This window comes from Euprymna scolopes, chromosome 29 (assembly GCF_053919585.1).
Source record: "Euprymna scolopes isolate OS-2025 chromosome 29, ASM5391958v1, whole genome shotgun sequence".
In the NCBI taxonomy this organism is placed as follows: Eukaryota; Metazoa; Mollusca; class Cephalopoda; order Sepiida; family Sepiolidae; genus Euprymna; species Euprymna scolopes.
In genome coordinates, this window is record NC_136510.1 from 18011455 (window position 1) to 18028397 (window position 16943).

The following is a 16943-nucleotide window of genomic DNA, read 5'->3' on the forward strand; positions in this document are numbered from 1 at the left end:
AGAACAATTAGGAAAAACAAGAAAAAAAACTTTTTATCATATATATATATATATATATATATTTCCGTATCCCTTATTTACTATTTCTATCTCTTCCTCTTCTTTTTTTCATTTTCTCTTCTATCTTCCCTATTTTTTCCTTCTTTTATTATTGGCTCTTCTTTAATGATCATAATTACTTCATAGTGACCTATATATTTTTTTTCAATATTACTTAAATATATACTACCCTTCCAATTTCATCCTTATATGCTGTGCCTACTTTTAATTACTTTTACCATTCCTTCATTCTCATTTCATTTCTAAACGCCATTAAGCCAGTTTTTTTTTTTTTCTATATTTGCATTTTGAATCTGGCCCTTCTCTTCTGATGAGAAGCATTTTTACCTTCGAAAAGACATGGCCTAAAGAGGTTTTTTTCTTAATTTTCCTCATTGTTCTGATGATATAATAAAGTTATATATAACTTTTATTCATCTTTCATTTATCCGACATCATATATATATATTATATAAAAGTGGAAGTGTCTATTTGTCTGTGTACATTTCCCTATGGAAAACTGTTAATTTTCAGTCTACAGACTTGAAATTTGATATACAGGGTATAGAGATTTGGGAAAATCTTTGTAATCCGTTTTCGGTCAGAAATTTGTCTGTTAAGGGGTCAAAGTTCAACGATTTGACCTGTGAGAACTCTACCAAACTCCTCCGCCAGTTTGGAGTATAAACACTTGAAATTTTAGATATAGGTTCCTTGGACATGGATCTAACTTAATAACTTGATTTGAGCTCAAAACAATAAATGTTAAGGGGTCATAATAGGGGTCAGATTTTTAAAAAATTTGACCTCTGCGGTTTCTACCAAATTACTCAGACAATTTCTGGTCTAAACATTTGAAATTTTACATAAAGGGTATTCAGAGATAGGTCAAGCTTTTTAATTGGTGTGGGTCGAAAATTTGAGCTACCAATGTATGTATATTTGCATGTCTGCCTAAAACTTCCGATAGAGGCGACGGATTTTCACAAGATCAGTATCATTTTGAAGCTCGACCCTTCAGACGACAAATACGAAAAATTGGCTAAAAACATGAATTTCTTCACCCTCAGTCGGGCACTTTTTTACAGGGAGGGGTCACTTTTTTCGCCGATATTTTCAAAAGTCATCCCCCCTTTTCGATTGTCTAGCCTTAATTTAAACCTACTTCCGGTTTGACGGTGGTCGTAACAGCAAAGACGTCACGCCCCCCCCCCGTTCTTTTCCTCCTTTGCGGTGCGGGTTCAAGCTTGCCTTATTACTACCATTTTTTTTTGTTTTGCTCAAGATATACCTTCAAACATCCGGGCACCAATGCTAGTATATATATATATATATATATATATATATATATATATATATATATATATATATATATATATATATATATATTATTATCATAATTTTTAAATACCTACGGACACTATTGTTTCATACTTTCGGGAATCATCAGTGCAGATCACGATTAAAACCAATTTCACTCCAATTTTTTGGTGACTGAAATAAGGATTTAAAAAAGGAAAATATGGGGATGGATGATTTCTTTTCTTATTCTGCTTCCAATCTTCAAAATTATTGTTTATATTTCAATTTCCTCCCTCAAATGGCGGAGAGGGGGAGATAACGGAGAAATAATGACTAATAATAAGCAGAAATGATTTTTTTAAAAAGGCCTTTTATATTTTCAATAGAGACGAGTAAATAAATAAATGGAGAGAGAGAGAGAGAGAGAGAGAGAGAGGCGGTGTGATGAAAAAGAAAAGGAAAAAGAAAAAGGCGAGACTATCTGATCGTCAATCCCACACCCTCCTCAGAAAAAAAAAATGTGTCACAGTCAAAAGATTAAAATACGAAGGAAAAAGAGAGAGAAAAGTGAAACGGTACTTAGATGAGTCACTTATTATATAGAATGACAGGCAGGTTAGACCAGTTAGTTTAAAACAAGGAGGAGGAAGGTCGCTTTTGTAGAATAGAGGCGCAGTTGAAAAACAAAACAGTTTTCTCTTTTGGTTTAGGAGCACAAATGAACCAATAATATTCGACTTTGACTTATAAACTTTTATTTCAGTCAGAAATTGATTTATGATCAACAGTTTAAAAATTACAAAAGCACTTTGATTGTACCTATTTACTATGCCTCCCCACGGGACAGAGTTAGACACCAGGGTCGTTTTTTAACGTGGAGAAAAGGTACAAAAATAAAAGTTGTCTCAGTCGTGAAGGATTTCTCCTCCACCGAAAGAGAACAATAGAAGTGCAGTAGCAGCACTGCAGCAGCAAGAAGAACAGATACTACACTTTGATCTTGTCCCGAGCGGCCGAGCACTTTGATTGTACCTATTGGTTAGGCATACTATGCCTCCCTACGGGACAGAGTTGCACACCAGGATCGTTTTTTAACGTGGAGAAAAGGTACAAAAATAAAAATTGTCTCAGTCGTGAAGGATTTCTCCTCCACCGAAAGAGAACAAGAAATAGAAGTGCAGCATCTGAAGAACATATACTACACTTTGATCTTGTCCCGAAGGCCAAGAATTTTGTAGCGAAATTCAAAAATTGAAGTATTGAATTTCATTCAAGTGACACCAATTGTATATAGTGAATTGTCATATGACAGTAAGTAACATGGCCGAAAATTACGAAAAACGATGAGGTAAAAAAATTAATTATTAATGAAAACAGTTTTCAATGACAATTAGCGAAAATTAAGTTTTGCTAAATTGGCCAAACATTATCAGAAAAATATTTACCTCCCTTGTGTTATAATTAGAACTCTCCAGTTTTTTTTATTTTTTTTTTTTTGCAAAACTTAATTTTCGTTAATTTTTTTCTGAAAACTATTTTCATTAATAATTATTTTTCTACCCAATTGTTTTTCGTAATTTTCGGATATGCTCATTACTGTGACATGTCAATTAATTAGATCACATTGGTTCGACTTGAAATTTAATAGTTCAATTTTTTAATTTCGTTACAATAATGAAGACACCTTTATTTTTATATATAACTAAACCATAGGTACGGGCAAAAATGGGCGGATAAGGTTAGAGGGACCTAGTTTTGAAAGCCGATTTATCATAATTGTTTTGTAGGTTTTGATTGTATTTAAAAGATTAGACACTAAAGTTAATTTCTTAAAGGAAAAAAATATTTGTAAACGAGAAAAAAAAAATTATGAACAAAGTTTTCACGGCGAGCTAACCAATTCAGCTAAATTTTGAAGTTAAATAAATTCATTGTAAAAATCCTTTAAAAGATAAATATTAGTTTTCTGGTTTAGTAAACTAGCTGGGAGTCTTTACTTTCGGTTTTGTTCTCCCCTCTCCTCTGGGAAAATAATTCAATGAATAATACGAGGTGCCTTCAATAAGTTTCCAGACCTTTTTTTGTATAGGCATTTAAAATTGTCGTAGACTCTTGAAAATTCAGTATGTTATTGCTATATATCTTATGATTTCAGGTTCAAATGAACAGCTACAGCAGAAATTGGAATACATCCTACTAAAGCCTGATTGTCACAACTGGTGAATTTCAAAAATGCGATCTGGATGTGATGACACTTTAGAAGAACGATATGCAATGAAATTCTGTTTTAAACTTGGTAAAAATGCCACATAAACGTACAGAATGCTTCAGACTACTTTTGGACCATCTTGCATTAATCGAGTATCAGTTTTTGAGTGGCATAAGAGATTCAAAGAAGGCAGGGGATATGTGAAGGATAATGAGGGGTATGGGAGGAGTAGGAAAATCAGAACATCAGAGTTGATTGGACAAATAAAAAATTTCATAGAAACGGACCGCCGTGTAGGGGCAATAAGTGCACAGTTGGATGTCAGTGTGGGAACTTTACACACCATTTTTTTTCGAGGAACTGAAAATGTGGAAGATTTGCGCAAAGTTTGTCTCAAGGGTGCAGTCCCCAACCCCATCCTTATCACAGACTATTTCACTAAGATGGGTATCAAGACAATTTCTCACCATCCCTATAGTCCAGGCCTTGTTGCCTGTGACTTTTGGTTATTCCTTATGCTCAAGGAAAACCTTAGAGGCCGTTGTGAGACAATTGAGGAGATGAAAGAGGCTGAGACGAGGGTTATTGACACACTCACACAAGAGGACTTCCATGGAGTCTTCCAGAAGTTGTTGGAACGGTATAACAAATGCATTGCAGCTGGAGGAGATTACTTCGAAGGGAAATAGAGTTTTATGCGTGTACTATCAATAAAAGTGCCCATACAAAAGAAGTCTGGAAACTTATTAGAGGTACCTTCAAAACCTTGTTAAAAAATGACTTTTTGTAATAAGGTCAACCCGGGCGTCCTAAATCCCATAAATAGATTTTTTTTTTCTTACCAAAATATTTTGTTAATAAAATTCTGAAAGTTAAATTTTACGGTATCGTTTGGGTATTAAATTATTAATTGGACCAAATTCTTATAAAACTATAATTAATTTTAAATTAATAGTATTTTCTTTTAACTATGTAGGTGGTACGTCACGTCACTTTAGAGACGAGAAAAACGCATATACAAGAAGTTATCTCATTATTATATTAAATCCAGAAATGAAAAGATACCGTTTACAATTTACATTGTAGTCTTCGACATTCGAAAGCGAATATAAAGCTCTTAAAATGTAATTTGTTTAAAATGACCAAAGTCGAATATTTTTGTAAATAATATTTATTGACCGCGCCTCTATTCTAGAAAGGATCGTTTTATAATCAACAAAAACAGTCACTTTCATCTTTAAAAATATTTTGTTTTCATTTCCTCGTGATCGAAACAATTTTTTGGTTCTTTGACAAGACAGGAACGTATTCGAAAATACATACGTTTATTCTGCCAACACCTATTCTGTTCTTCGGGAGGAAGAAGGGGGGGGGGGTCATCCCAGACATTACCTCTTCCGAAATGGATGGGGTAAGACGCCCACATCGGAAATGCCGACAGGCAGTTTTTTGAGGGTTTTTTTTATATAGAGAATCTGTTACCGGCCATGTGGTGCGGTGCAGGTGCAGCGAAATGACCACACCCATATGATATTCAACCTTGTGTAACACCGTGAAATAAATGCAAGTAATTTAAACGTAATACTTGATGTTTGCCGTTAAAATAGTCTGAGCTATTAGAGAGTTTAAAGACTTCAAAATAACTATCGAATTTTTTTACGCTTTCCGGAAAGGAAGCGAGTAAACACGGTCGCCATTTTTAAATGAGGATAAACTGTTTACCATGACGAGCCTTTAACTGCCGATTAGAGAGAAATCATTGACAAAAGCCAAGTATTATGGCTCCAGGCTCCGCGCCCCGCGGTGCTTCGAAACTTAAAGACTTTATTTTTATTTATTTATTTATTTTTTTTTTTTTTGTCATTTGAAAGAACCGTTCAAAGGAATCTGCACAATACCGTGTGCGGGGGGGGGGGGTTTATTCCGAAAACCATTCGTAACATGGGGGAGGTTAGGGGTATATACACTCACTGACACTACACTGGGTTAGGTCATAAAAATATACCATCAGCAGAATACCTGTTAAATTATCGGAGAGGTGGGGGGTCGTTCAGGTCCGCCCTTGATTTGAAGCTGTTTTAATTCTAGCCACAAATTTTTAATTTTTTAAGAGGGTTTGCTTTTATAATCTTTACTGTTTTCATTCTAGCCACTAATTTACTTTATAATCGACTGTTTAGGGCTTAAAAATCACCTAATGTCGAAATCTCCAGCGTAAACATCGTGTCTGATATTTTCGTTTCATCATTACCTCTGTTGATAAAATTGAGACGACATCGTGTTTCTCGCGTCTACGCGACTTTCTCCGATGAAAGTTTATTTTTAACTTAAATGTTACAGAAAAAGATATTTCAGATTGTTCGTATTGCCAGCATAAAATTAAGAGTTAATGCCAAGGTTCATGAGCGATATATTATTTTGTTTTGTTTTTGCTGAAAAAGCACAAAGTCCTTAAATTTTTAAAGGGGAAGGGGGTCAATACCTTCAGTAACCTCAATACGAATCCTACGTTCAAATGTTAAAAGTAAAATCTAAAATATTAATTATGGCAAAGAAATGATTTCAGTAGTTGAATGAACCGCATTCTTAACATATCAATCCTCATTACGATTTATAGTCTCTTTTTTTACCAATAATTTAATTACGAAATTAAATTCTCCAGTATGCTTTTCATTTTCTTTTCGTAAAACAAGTCAACCATATTAATATTGTGTTAATAGTTGACGGACTAAAAAAAAAAAAAAAATGGTTTATTTTGCGAAACTTCGAAATTTGAAAAGACTTAAACTGTTTTTTTTTTGTTTGTTTGTTTTAATTCATCTCAGATTGAAAGTTTCTATAAGACATTAAAAGATTGCACCAACAAAATTAGTTACAGCTTTATAACAATTTGATTCATTTAATAATTTGTATTAGTGCAGTAGTAGTGCACTAGTGCAAGTGCACTAGTGCAGTGGCTGCCAGTGCACTTATTGATCCGTGCTGAAATAACGTTATTATTTAAAAAGCCATTCTTAACATGGGGAGGGGAGGGTGTTTTGTACCTATTCTATACTTTAATCTTATAATTGAATAAAAAAAACATATCATAAAACTTTAATTAAACTTGGAAATACGATTTAAAAAATAGCTCGGATCAGTAAGTGCACTTGCACTAGCACCAATAATTTTAAAAATCAAACGATACCGTAACAATTTAATTCAACTTTCCTAAATCATTAAAAAAAAAAAAAAAAAAAAAAAAAAAAAGGGGGGGGCAATGCCGAGGATGCAATTACATAACATGTATATAAAAAATAATAGGGTCAATTTTTATGACGGGCCCCAGCGTATTATAAACACCCAACCTCCCCATGCCCATGTTAAGAACGGCTTTCGGAATAAACATCCCCAACCTCCCCATGTTAACGGCTTTCGAGGTTGGGGGGTGTTTATTCTGAAAACCGTTCTTAACATGGGGAGTTTGGGGTGCTTATAATACGCTGGGGCACGTCGTAAAAATTGACCAAAAAGTTATTTACCATGACGATGGGAAATTCGAAAGTGACTAAAAAAAAAAAAGCTATAGGTTTGAAAGTAATTTCTGGTTAGAATTAAACATTAAAGTCGAGCATTAGCATTATCGTCCATTTCTGCTGTCAGCTTTAAAACCAAAGTCCCCAATATGGAAATTAGTTTGAATACAACTGTTAACTACTATAGAGGAATTTAGTACTCATTTACTGTAAGAAATAAGTGTATATAAAATTAGTAAAGTTACAAATGAACTTTTATTCCATTGTCAAATCAATAAGGGTTACAGAAAGAGGAATAAGGGAAGAAACTCTTTAAGCCATGGCATTTCGAAGCTAAATGCTTATCGTCAGTAGAGAAAAAGCCGGCATTATACAAAAGTAAAAATAAAAAGACAACACCGACTTTAAAAACATTCAGATTAGCAATATAAAAAGAAAATTCAGATTAAAATTGAAAAAAATTATTGGGGGGGGGCAGATGTAATATGATAGGGATAAAGGAGAAGAGGCAGAAAAAAATGCATATATATATATATATATATATATATATATATAAGAAAAAACATTTTTTTTTTTAATTTATAAAAATATAAATTGTTTGCTCCTCTTAACCAAGTAGAGCCCTTTTTTTTTATCTAGATAGGTTTGCCTTCCCATCGAAAAATTATTTTGGGGCTTAATTTTATTGTTATAAAACACAAGAACAGAACATTGGTACCGTCGGTTTCAAATCAATAATGCGGTTCGGTTGAACTTCTGATCTTCTGTAATAAATATTGCGCTTTTATTTTATTTTTTTTAAACTTTTTTCAATAATCGAGCACTTTAGCACGTTCCCATTAATGTCACTAATACTAAATAAGACAATAATGCAGGACTAGGGAATTTTTCAGTTGAAAAATGAGTCAAATTCAAAACAATCTTCCTTTTTAAACTGAAGGAAAGAAAAAAGGCCTCCGTTTCTGTTAAGAAAAGATTATAAAGACATCCCCCCCCCCCCTAATGGCGCGATGGCACGGCGATGGTCGGTGAGAGGGAGGGGTATACATTTTGATATGGCAACTATGCCACACACATCAGGAGGAGAGAAGAGGGATGCGGATGAATAAGAGGGGGAAAAATGAACGTGGTGTGGTCGAGTGGTTACAGGCTCGGCATGTCGGGCTCGATTTCTAGCGGGGTTATTGCAACAGTTTCACTAATACCCTTGAGAAAGGGTATGAATCCATATATGCACCCTCCAGCTATGGTAAAAATAGTAGAGCGAGCTAGACTCGTGTAAACTTAGTCTAAAAGCAAAACTCTGAAATAACATGAGTCTCTCTCTCTGCCCATTCCGGCATTGTTTTTAGTCGACTTTAGCCACGCTTTTTGCCACTAGACTTGAGTAATGCCGATTTAGGGGAGGTGCGGCTATTGCGCTACTATAGATTCCTCGTGCATGCATATTTACATGAAGTATTCACTGTCTCTAAAGACCGAAATGAGGTTTCTAAGAGGAGAGGGAAGAGGGAGACACGGTTATGCTTGGTAAAAAAAAAAGGCGGTTGGAATCTTTGAAAAACGAAAGAAAAAAAAAACTATTTGAAATTTCATAATTTTTCGTTCTTCGAGAAAGACTGAATGTTGGCAAACGACGTAAATATTTTCGGAAAATAAAAAATGGGATGAGAAGGAGGGGAATAAAGAATAAGTACACATTATTACAGTAACAATGTCGTGATTATTGGTAAGTTTAGTATTGGCATTAAAAGAAAAAAAACGGGCCTGTTTTTCTTTGGTTTAGGAGCATACTAGATTTTTTAGCCATGAATTTAAATTCTAGCCATAAATTACCTTCAGCATTTGCGAATTGTTAACTCTACTAAACTCTCAAACTGAAAATAATTTACTTAGTGGTGCTGGTGCTACTGCTAAACTACACTAAATGCCAATTTAAAGGCTTCAAAATAATTTTCTAATTCGAAAAAAGGGCGGACTTGAACGAGAATCAACCTCTACCCCCTATAATTTTTATAGTACGTTTTAGTAGGTAGTATAGTTTTCGAGGTTGGGGGGGGGGTTATTTCGAAAGCCGTTTTTAACATGGGAAGTTGGAGGTGTTTATACTACGCTGGGTTAGGCTGTATAATACGACTGCAGAATACCGGTTAAAATTATAGGGAGGGGGGGTGATTCTCGTTTAGGTTCGCCGAAAAAAAAAAAAAAAATTCGTCATAGCAACCAATTTATAAATATCTAAACTAGTTATACCTAATGCGTTGCCCGGGATTCTAACTTTCATTTTTGGGGTACCTTTACATAATTTGAACCGAACGAAATTGACCTTTGCCGAACTAAACCTAACTTTGGTTAAATACTATAAATGTACATTTTTTTTTCTTTTACATACTATGTAGCTCTTTTAGTAAAGTAAGACTTTTACCAATTTTGTTTTTTAAATGTTTTGAAAATTGAATTTATTACCGGTCGAATATTCGTTTAGGTGCTTGCGCACTTTTGCCACCGCACTATTTTTAAATAGTTTTTTTTTTTTTTTTAGGTTAAATTCAAGCTTCAGGATTTTTTAATAAATTGTTAGGTGGAAGCATAGAATAGTTGAAGGAAAAAAAAAACCCTCTCCCCTCCCCATGTTAAGAATGGCTTTCAAAATATTATTTCAGCACAAAAGTGCACATGCACAAGTATCGTCCGTTGTTTATTCTTTTCAAATTTTGAAGTGTAACAATAATTTTTCTTTTTTAAAGAAGTAACGTAGCTGGATTGTCTACGAAGAAACCGAAATGCATTTGTATAGATTTAATTTCGTAATTAAATTACCTTTTTACTACTTGTCTGCATTTAATATTGACTAAATTCAGTTCTAGTAGTTGTGAAAAAAAAAAGTCATGTCTAATATTTTTTATAAATATAGAGATGGTGGTCCTCTCTCAAACTGCTAGAGGGAGAGGGGTTGTGTTACAGGAAGGAATTTCGAAGAATTATGATAGGTCTCTTTTAGTCTTCTTATAAATAAATCCGAGAAGATATGTCGGTTAGAATACCCGGTTAAATACGAAAAGATCGGTACGTATGCACTTATGTTACCGTGTTGAAATAACGTTATTTAGAAAGCCATTCTTAACATGGGGATGGTGATTGGTGAAGGAGCTTTTGTAACTATTCTGTACTTTCACCTAACAATTAAAAACGAAGTGTGCTCATGCACTTATGTTACCGTGCTATTTTTAAATAGTGTTTTCGAGTTTCACGATACCTTTTTTTTTATTATTAAATTGTTAGATGGAAGTACAAGATACTTACAAAATCCCCTCCCCATGTTAAAATGGCTTTCAAAATAATAGCGTTAGGGAGTCTTTCAGCCCGGTAACAAATGCATAAGTACAAAAAAAGACGTAGTAAAACTGGAATTTAACTTGAAAATAGCATGGTAACATAAGTGCATAAGCATCAAAAGAAAATACACGTAGAAGAAAAAATGAAAACCTCCACCCTCGATTGGAATTCACTTTGTGCTACTTAAAAACGAGAGAGAGAGAGAAACGTTTAAATAAAAACGAAAATTAGCACACAGCAATTTTAAAAAGAAAAAAAAATAGGTATTTTTTTATGACCTGTCCCAATGTAGTAAACACCCCATGTTAAAAACGGCTTTCGGAATGAACACCCTCCCAACTTCCCCATGTTAAGAAAGGCTTCCGAGGTTGGGGAGGGAGGAGGGGTGTTTATTCTGAAAGCCGTTCTTAACATGGGGAGGGTGGGGTGTTTATAATACGCTGAGGGACGTAGTAAAAATTTACCAAAAATATTTTAAAAACAGATTTGAGGGATAGATTAATTCTCAAACCCAAGAAGGAAATGGAATTTGAAATTTTAATCTTTATTAGCATAAAACTATAATTAAACTTCTCGTGTGGTCGTGTTTCTCACCTCTATGTGATTACTGATTCACACCTTTTTTTCGTATTTAAACCAAGTTAATGTAAACTAAATAGAAATATTATTTGTTTCAAATGCTAAAAGTTAGACCCGTTAAATTGTCAGATGTTTCTACTCATAACTAAAAAAAAAAAGGTGTTTTTATATAATTTAATTTTGTATTCAATTTTGTTTGAATCGAATATTTTTGGAATTATTTTCCGATGCGAAAATAGGAGATTACTGTGATATTCATTTACGGCATACTCGAAAACCTGTAAAAGTCGTCATCGAGTTGGAAAGAAAGTAAAAAAATAAATAAATAAAAATACCCTAACCTTTTTTTTCAACGGGAATAATCACCGGTCACGTGAGAGAGTAGCAATATTTTTCTCGGTGATGGTCACAAAGTACGTGTTCAATTTAGTAGAACGTTATAATTGAGAACTGATCTCCAACGATAAAAATCATAATTTTTTTTTTAATCTGAAAGTTAAGTTTGTAATCGATGAAATTAACGTGGAGTTTAGACATAGGGGTCAATTTCCTAAACGTCCGACCGTTTATTAATTAAATTATTAGATCGAAGTAGTCTCCCCTTCCTATGTTAAGAATGGCTTTCAAAATAACATTATCTCATGACGGTAACATAAGTGCATACCAAATCGTTAGATGAAAGTACCGAACGTACAGAATAGTTAGCAAAGCCCTTCCCTCCCCATGTTAAGAATGGGTTTCTAAATCATAACGTTATTTCAGTAGGGCCTGTAAATTGCAGAAGTACCAAAATTACGAAATTAAATCCACCGAAATGCATTAGTTTCTTCGCAAACAAGTCATCCATAATTTTAATAGTAAAAAAAAAAAAAAAAAAAATGGGAGAATATACTAACTTCGTCCCGTGGGGAGGCATAGTAAATAGGTACAATTAGATGTAATTTAACAACAAAAAACGATAATAAAATTTAACTTCCAAAATCCTATTTAACAATGTGCTTGAAAAGGAGTTAAAGAAAAAGAAAAAAAAAAGCGAATAAAAAGATTACCGGACAACGCCGGGTTGATATAGTCAGTATTTAATGAACTCATGGAGAACTTGTCTGCAGGGTTATTTATCTTAAAATGTTAATTGCAAACGAGTTAATTATATATACTAGCAGGCGGTCTGGTCCGGCGTTGCCCGGTCGTAAAATACGCATAAATATTATATCTTAATTCATACAGAAAGTGAAACATGTGGCACTGTGGCAGTGCATGCTAGTATTGTTTTTTTCTAAGCAGTTCAGTTCAGTTCATTTCTTGTAAGCAAAATAAATACTCGAGCTGAAATCGAAACCCAAACTTAAAGACAGCGAGTTAAGTACGATAACCATTAGGCCACGATTTTAAAAAGTGTTTTCAAACCTACTTATTCTGAACATATGGAATAATCTGTAATGTGAAAGATTCACGCATGCGCATTCGTGAAACAGTAAACAAACAAAAAAAAAACGTTAGCCCTCACCACACCGACGTACCAATTTTTCAATTTTTACCCCGTAACAGCCCTTTAATTCCGGATGAAAACAGATTAAAAAGTTTTCCATGTGTCTGAATACCCTATATACTAAATTCCAAGTGCGTAAATCAAAACTTCGTTGAGAGGTTGAAAAGTGTCCTCACAAACAGTAAACACTCACTTTCTATATATATATATATATATATATATATATATATATATAGGATATATATATATAGGATATATATATATAGGAGAGAGAGAAAGAGAGAGTAGTATAAAAGATACGTTTAGAACACATATTGCATCAATCAGTACAAATTCACCGTAAATCATTTTAAAAACAAGAATTAAGAAATAAAAGAATGAAGTTACATTGACATTTTGGTGTCTATCCGACGAACTATTTAAAATTGGATCAGTAGATAAAGACGGCACTGTAGCATTCAACCATCTACTGAGTGACTGATCCAGTACTACTACTGTGCTGAAATATTATTTAGAAACCCATTCTTAACATGGGCTGGAGAGGGTGTTTTGTAATTATTCTGTACTTCCACCTAACAATAAACAAAAGGTACCGTAAAACTTGAATATTTCTTGAAAATACTATTTTAAAAAAAAATAGCGCGGCATCTTCTCTGCATATGTATCAAAATTTAAATCAAAACCGGTGTTTATTTAGAATTAGAATTACACTTAAAAAAAAAAATCAAACTTTTTTCAGTATTTATGTATCCGTCACGGAACGAAGATGTCATATTTCCAAAGTCACGTAAATTGACCAAGTGCTTTTTTTGTTTGTTTTGTTTTGATTTTTTTTTAAATTTAAATAAGAAAATCTAATTTTATGAGGAAGCGAGTCCGAGATCGGGAGTCGCCATATTTTTTTTTAGAATGTGTTCATATTCAAAAATGACAACTCAATTCGATCAGTGAGATTTTATTTATATTCAAAATAATTAAAACTCATTAAGGTCAATGTGCACTACTGCACTGTTTTTGCCCAAACTGCAAAGGGTGTTTATTCCGAAAACCGTTCTTAACATGGGAAGGTAGGGGGGAGTATTTTCAACCTCATGTTAAGAACGGCTTTCGGAATAAACACCTTTTGCAGGTTGGACAACCAGTCCACCTTATATTAATCGCTAAAAATCATAAAATTTGATTTTCTTAATTAAAAACAACTCGATTAATTTACGTGATTTTTGAAATATGATATCTTCGTTCGAAGACGAATACATCATAACGATTTTTCGATATTTTTTATTTTATTTTTGAAATTAGGCTATTTTAAATATGCACCTCAAAACCTGAATGAATACATTTTATAACAAATTGCATAATCGGGTTAAAAATAGATTGAATGTAAACCTTTGTAAGAATAAATTGGATTAATTAGAAATGATGATCAAAAGAAATAAAAACCTTACAAGGACATTTTTGGGGCCTATATAAGGAAATATTATATATATATATATATATATATATATATATATATATATATATATATATATTATGAAAATAAAAGCTGTATGATATAACACTATGGCAAAAGGGAAAGAAAACCTGTGGCCCTTTTTTTTTTTTTTTTAAAGAAAATTCTCAACGTTTCGTCCCCATTTTCGGGGGACTTCCTCAGGCAAATGATAAGAATGAATGACTGAGGAAAATAATCTCATCTTTGGTATATTTTATTTTCCTCAAACATCCTTATTCTACTGAGTAAGTCCCCCGAAAATGGGGATGAAACGTGGAGGATTTTCTAAAAAGGCCACGGATTTCCCTTTTTTTCCATATGTGTGTGTGTGTGTGTGTGTGTGTGTGTGTGTGTGTGTAAGTGAGATCGTAGAGTTGACTGGAGATTATGCCATCTTTCTGAAGTTATGAGTGACAAACCACAGACAGAAATAGATTTTTAAAAAACTAGGGACAAACATTTTTAGTTATCTTGAACTTTTCAGCTTTAATGAGCACGTAATACCGTAATAACTGGGTTGTATTGTTACGGTTTTGGGTACTTCTGCAGTTTACGAACCGAGCTATTTTTTTATATAAGATTTTAAAGTTAGAGGTACTGAGTACCTGAGGTACTCAGTACCTCTAACTTTAAAATCCCTTTTTTAGAAATTTACATGTAAAGTCCGAAGTTTAAAACCTTTTTAAAAAAAAAAAACACATTGTTTTTTTTTGTTTTGTTTTTTTTTAATAAAACCTTGGTCCTTGCTCCTTTGATTGAAAAAAAAAAATAGGGCTTGAATTACATTTTTCGAGGAGTTATAAGCTTGGAAAGATGGGGTGGAATTATTCACTATTTTCACGAAATTTCTGACACTGCTAGAGGTACTCATGCAATGCACAGAGTGATTGATCCCCGTGCTGAAATAATATTATTTAAAAAGCCATTCTTAACATGGGGAAGGTGTTTTGTACCTATTCTGTACTTTAACCTTACAATTGAATAAAAAAAAACATAAAACTTTAATTAAACGTGAAAATACGATTTAAAAAAATAGCGCGGATCACTCTCTGCATTAGCACCAGAATAAGTTGTCCAATTGACAAATGTACACTCTTAACCCTTATCCTCGAGTGGCCTCTGGGCCTTGATAAATCGTGATGCCTATGTAAACAAATAAAAAATAAGTTTCTAAATAAGGCCATTATTTCAGCACGGTCCGTAAACTACAGTACCCGGTATTGTTTGGTCATTAAATTATTAATCGAACCAAGTTATTATAAAACTAGAACTAATTTGGTACATGGCAGCCATCTTAGAGCTGAAAAGTTTGAGATGCACATATCAACATTTTATGATTGTTTTTCGATAATTTACCTTTTTAAAACACTAATTTACCAAGTGAATCCAGTTTATCACAACGCAAGAAATATTAATGAAAAATAAAAAAAGAAAAAACCCAGGTAATCACGATCAAACTTATTTGATATGAAGTATAAATATTTTGAAGTTATAATTTTGATATATTTTAATCGAATTCAAACAAAAAATAACCTTAGATACTAAAAAGTGTTTCAAGTGTTTTAACACAAAAAATTATAAATTCGAAGTTTTTGATCTTTTTTTAGAAACTAGCATAATGTCGAAGAACCGGTTTCATAAATTAAAAGGATTTTAAGTTGTACAGATTCTAACCATTTATTTAAAAGCATGGATAAAAAGTTGTGTTTTTATCAAAATCAAAATTAATATTACAATATATATATAAAGCAAATAAAATAAGTTTTTAAAAAGTTAACTTAGCAAAAAAGAAAAAGATGGCTACGTTTTGCGAAAAGGTTTTTTTTTTTTTATAAAAGTTTTAGAATTATATTTTTATATTAGATTCAAATTATCATTTATTTTGCATTTTCAGTTTATATCACATATTGTCAAAATAATTAGTTTATTATTTAATTATTAGAAAAGATCAAAGAAATCGGAGTATTTGACGATTTTTGTAAAAACTGTCTTTTTCTCTCCGTAAAGAGAAATTCGAACATTGAGAAATTCGAATATTTTTTCCAGACTTAAAAAAAAACAAAAACAACGCGATTTTTTTTTTATAAATATTATTAGCGGAATTCAATAATCTGTAATTAAATCTATCCGTATTTACAATTTAAGACAAATATATAAAACCATAACATTCTCTCACATAAACGAATTTTTTAAGACTTCAAACCAGACTTATTAAAAGTCACAAAATATACCAAATAAAAAATATATTATAATTCATCACAGTTGTTTAAAATATTGACATACACAAGATAACATTAAAAAAGAACAATTTATTTACATTTAATCAGGGTTTTTTTTTTCTGCAATGATAATATATACATTTTAAATAAATATAAAATAACAACACGCATACAAAATCGTGTCGCGTTAGCCAGCTTTGGAAAAATAAGAGACTGAATTAGTGATTCCCGAGGAACCCACCTACCTTATTTTTATTATTATTTTTTTTTTCTTTTTTTTTTTGTAGATTTGCCGGTGCTACACACGTTTGTATTCCTTAAAAACGGTCAAACCAAATCAGACGGAATTTCCAAGGTCTGCAAATTCAAACCAGAATTGAGACTGAATAATATTATGATAACAAAAAAGCCGCCTAGTTCTTCTCCCCCATAAAAAATAATCGTTGTCACCTCATAATTCAAAACGGCGAAAAGCTCGACCGCGTGATAGCAGCTGTGACCTTCAACTGGAAGCATCCGCAGCAAAATGGCGACAGCGAAATAGTGCGCACTTTGATTGTGATTAAAAGTAAATTTTCACCATCATCTAGACATTAAAAAGTAAAAATTTTAAATTGGACCCTTTTATTTTTAAAGAAGGGATAATGAATTTTATCGATACTAGGGGTTTTATTAGTTGTAATCAACTCTGTGGTTTCCGGAAGTTATTGCGTATTAATTTTGAGTGAAAAATGTGAATTTCCTGTCGACTTGGGGGAAAGAG

General features: G+C 32.7%; 1 protein-coding gene across 2 annotated transcripts in view; it reads right to left on the reverse strand.

Annotated features, from left to right (window-relative positions):
* Nucleotides 1-16693, reverse strand: part of LOC145252517 (ADP-ribosylation factor 6) — a 247197-nt gene extending 230504 nt beyond the window's left edge. The window contains exon 1 of one of the 2 annotated variants that reach the window (XM_080112065.1): nucleotides 16426-16693. The gene's annotated coding sequence lies outside the window, so the exon portion shown is untranslated. The remainder of the gene's footprint in view (nucleotides 1-16425) is intronic. The other variant, XM_080112064.1, reaches the window with a different exon arrangement.
* Nucleotides 16694-16943: the final 250 nt, after the last annotated feature.